Here is a 5210-nt window from a genome sequence, read left to right as displayed (position 1 = left end):
ATATTAGTATTATTAATATTTATTATCACTATTTCTATTATTACCATTAGACTTAATTTGATTAATAATATTATTATTATTATTTTTTATTATACTTATCAGTATTTTATAACATTAATATATTTATATTTAATAGCTATTAACCTTATTATTAATTATAAACAAAATAATATACAGCATGATTTTCGGGTAGGCATCATAATCAAACTGTTTTATATTTTTGTTTATATCTCAAACCAGTACGTAATACACGAATTTATCAAATAGGGTTATATTCTTATTTATTTTGTCTGATTGAGAAGAATTTTAATCACGGGCCTTCATATAAATGATCAATTATGTTAGCACTGAACCACTTCAATTCCTTTTCACTATCATTATCGATTACCAAATATAATAAACTCAAGTTATTGAATTAGAATAAAAACAGAAACCGTATACAGCTCGGTTCCCTGTTTTTGTACAAATTTTTGAAAAATTTCAAAAACGATTTAATTCTCAAAATGTATAAATGCAATTGTGTTGGAAACCTTCTACTCAAACTATCTGGAAAGATTCAACTCTCAATTTTTCATATCGAATCTCAATTTTGGAGTCAAAGTTCGAATTTCAAAAGTCAAAGAAATTGTTCTTGGTAAAATTCGAAATCCCTGTTATGTGTTAAGCTTAATTGATGATCTAAAAAGTTTATAGGAGTCATTTAAAATCTATTTCATGTTGAAATTATTATCTAAAACAATCTAGAATTCGATATTTGATTTTGAGTTAGTGTTCTTGAATTTTGAAAAAGCAAATACTCAAATTTGAATCATATTTCAAAATCTATTAATGTAGTCTTTTTAGGAATGTCTTACTCAATATTTCTGCAAAATATCAAGTTCCAATTCCTAATATCGAGTTCTAATTTCGAAGTCAAAATCTTTGAAATAAAAAGTCAAATTTTGTTCTTCAAACGAATTCGAGTTACTTGTTATGTTTCTGTTAAAATTGAAGAGTCAGAAAGACTATACAAACCATTTAGAAACTATTTCATGTTGTAACATTTGTCTAAAAAGCTTTCAAAATCGAAATCACAATTTATTTTTTTGTTAAAAAAAAGCAACGGCAGTAGCAGTGCTGTTTTTTTTTTTATATTTTCTCTGTTTTAATTAATTTTAATCCACCTATAATTAATTCAGTGTCGTTTATAACTCCTAAAACATATAATGGTTTAGCTGTTAGAATTATTGTTTGATTTTTGTGTCGACTGGGTAATTGAAGTAGAAGAGGAACAAAGTATTACGGGTTATAATTAATAGAAGGTGTTATAAATCAGATAAATTGAAATGGTTCAATGGTGAGAGGATGTTTCGGGTTATCAGATGGTCTCGGGTTCAAACCCTGCGAGGGACATTTTTTTTTTAAAGGGCCTGCTTGAAGGTAGTTTTACATATTAAAGATCATTATTTTTGTTATTATAATTATTGTTATTATTGTTATTATTTGTATTATCATTATAAGTAGTATTATGACTATTAGTGGTATTATGTAACACATATTAATATTATTATGACTAAGTAAGTTACTCCTAATATTATTAATACTAACATTATTATTACAAAGTATTAACATTTAGTATTATTATTACTATTGTTATTATTAGTATTATAATTATAATTGTTATTATTATCATAATGATAATCATTATTCGTATTAGTAATATAGGTTTTATTAATAAAATAAGTTATTATCGTTATTGTTAAAATCAACATTTTTAGAAGTATCGTTATCATTAATCAAACTAAAAGTATTATGATTATTGTTATTTCTAATATAAGAATTATAATCAATTAGGATTATTATTATTATTATTATTATTATTATTATTATTATTATTATTATTATTATTATTATTATTATTATTATTATTATTATTATTATTATTATTATTGTTATTATTATTATGAAAGTAATATAAATTATTATCATTTTCGTAAATATTAGTATTAATATTATATATTTTTTTATAAATAATAAGAGAGTTAATATTGACATAAGAAATATTAATATTATCACGTATATTTTATGTAAGTACTAAAATCATTATCATGACTATCATTAACAGTAAAATCAATATTATTAGAAGTATTATTATTAATATCACTATTATCATTACTATGATTCTCATTATAATTATTATAATTATTATTATTATTATTATAAGTAATGTTATTATTAATATTAACATTATAACCAAATACAACTTTTAATTGCTATATTATTAAGTGCATGAAAATATACTATTAAGTAATAACACCTATTAGTATGAATATATTATATTATCAAATTTATATACATATTCATAGAAAACAAATTAGATATTTTTAATGTATATATATATATCTATGTAAATAATAATCATTTTCAAATATATATACAAATTAAATAAATAATATATAAAATTATAATATATGAAATTGATTAATTACGATCATATGTATTAATGAATATACAAATGATAATTGGTTCGTGAATCCGAGGCCAACCCTATACTTGTTCAATGTCGTTCTATGTATTTTTACTACAAAATACATTAGGTGAGTTTCATTACTCCCTTTTTAAATGCTTTTGCAATATATATTTTTGGGACTGAGAATACATGCGCTGCTTTTATAACTGTTTTACGAAATAGACACGAGTAAATGAAACTACATTCTATGGCTGGATTATTAAACCGAATATGCCCCTTTTTAGTCTGGTAATCTAAGAATTAGGGAACAGACACCCTAATTGACGCGAATCCTAAAGATAGATCTATCGAGCCCAATAAGCCCCATCCAAAGTACCGGATGCTTTAGTACTTCAAAATTTATATCATGTTCGAAGGAGGATCCCGGAATGATGGGGATATTTTTATATGCATATTGTGAATGTTGGTTACCAGGTGTTCAATCCATATGAATGATTATTTTTGTCTCTATGCATGGGACATATATTTATGAGAAATGGAAATGAAAATCTTGTGGTCTATTAAAATTATGGAAATGTTTATTTATGTTAACTAATGAACTCACCAATCTTTTGGTTGACACTTGAAAGCATGTTCATTCTCAGGTACGAAAGAAATCTTTCGCTGTGCATTTGCTCATTTTAGAAACATTACTTGGAGTCATGTATGGCATATTTCAAAAGACGTTGCATTCGAGTCATCGAGTTCATCAAGATTATTATTAAGTCAATTATAGTTGAATATATTCTGAAATGGTATGCAGGCCGTCAATTTTCATTGTAAAGAAAGATTGTCTTTTAAATTTGAATGCAATGTTTGTAAAATGTATCATATAGAGGTCAAATACCTCGCGATGTAATCAACTGTTGTGAATCGTTTATAATCAATATGGACTTCGTCCGGATGGATTAGGACGGGTCTTGACAGTTTCAATATGGATAAGGCAAAACCATTAAGTACTCCTATGGTGGTTAGATCACTCAATGTCGACATTGATCTATTTCGTCCCCGTGAAGATTATGAAGATGTTCTTGGACCAGAAGTACCATATCTTAGTGCAATTGGAGCTCTTATGTATCTTACAAATTGTACAAGACCTGACATTTCTTTTGCAGTTAATTTGTTGGCAAGGTTCAGCTCAGCTCCTACCAAAAGACACTGGAATGGTATCAAACACATATTTCGCTACCTTCGAGGAACTGCTGATTTAGAATTATTTTATTCTAACGATTCAAAACAAGATTTAGTTGGTTATGCAGATGCAGGTTATTTATCTGATCCACATAAAGCTAAATCTTAAACTGGATATGTATTCCTAAATGGAGGTACCACAATATCATGGCGTTCTCAAAAACAAACACTTGTTGCAACATCATCAAATCATGCTGAAGTGATTGCATTACATGAAGCTACTCGGGAATGTTTTTGGTTGAGATCAATGACACAAATCATTACTGATTCTTGTGGACTAGAACGCGATAAAAGTCTAACAACTATTTATGAAGATAATGAAGCTTGCATAGCACAAATGAAAGAAGGGTATATCAAAAGTGATCGAACAAAACACATACCTCCTAGATTCTTCTCATATACTCAAAATCTCATTAAAGATAACCAGATTGAAATGAGATATGTTCAATCCAGTAACAACTATGCCGACCTTTTCACCAAAGCACTCCCAACTGCTACTTTCAGAAAACACGTTCACGATATTGGCATGAGGCGTGTTCAAAATATGTAACAACTCAGCGATGTCTACTTCAAGGGAGTCAACTCTATGCTGCACTCTTTTTCCCTTAGCTAAAGTTTTTTTCCCACTGGGTTTTCTTTAGCAAGGTTTTTAATGAGGCAGTACAAGTTGATCTCTAACGAAGCAAAATTGTCTTCCAAGGGGGAGTGTTGTGAAACAATAAATGCATATACACAAAAGTCATTGTGGAATGACAATTTAGTGTATTCATACTATTCCATCTATATTTCCACAAGTTGTAAATGAAACGAGTAAATGTACAGTAATTTAATGTACTATAAATATGCATAAAATGCATGTAATGAGATGTACCATTTTTGAGTTTAGTGAACACACTTTTCTAATATATACACCTCTCATATACTCCCTCTGATAATCATCAGTAGTCAATAGTCAAGAACTAGGCCACTAAAGGTAGTAAGAACTACTTTTTCTTAACAGAAAGAAATTTTTATTCATTTAATTAAAGTTTGATTTATTCTAATATATATTATTATATTATATATATTATTATTACTTAACTATAAATTATATAATAAATGTTTGTTTTTTTGAAAGGCAAGCAAGAATTACTATTAAAAAGAAATGTACATGTGCAAAGGATCAAAAGGATCTGTAACACACAACACACTTAGTTTGCGAGAGAAGCAAACCAATTACAATACAAATTCACACTAGATATTCAAATACACACTAGGAATACTTAACCACGTGAGCCACTCTAGATTCCTTCCTTTAGATCTATTTGAAATCCAATCAAAGGATTTAACTTGAATCTCACTTAACACCACCGGGATGTTCCAATTCTTATCTCGAAAAACTTTGTTGTTTCTATTCTTACAAATATAATATACACACACCCATTCGACCGCTTGCCAAATTTTGTTACCAAAATTGGACGTTTGAGCTGAAGTATTACCTCGTAAAATCTCGTTGATGCTAAGATTTGAAGAATTGCCCAAGTGCCACCAT

The sequence above is a fragment of the Rutidosis leptorrhynchoides genome, chromosome 10 (genome assembly GCF_046630445.1).
Source record: "Rutidosis leptorrhynchoides isolate AG116_Rl617_1_P2 chromosome 10, CSIRO_AGI_Rlap_v1, whole genome shotgun sequence".
Lineage (NCBI taxonomy): Eukaryota > Viridiplantae > Streptophyta > Magnoliopsida > Asterales > Asteraceae > Rutidosis > Rutidosis leptorrhynchoides.
Note: the sequence above shows the minus strand (reverse complement) of the source record.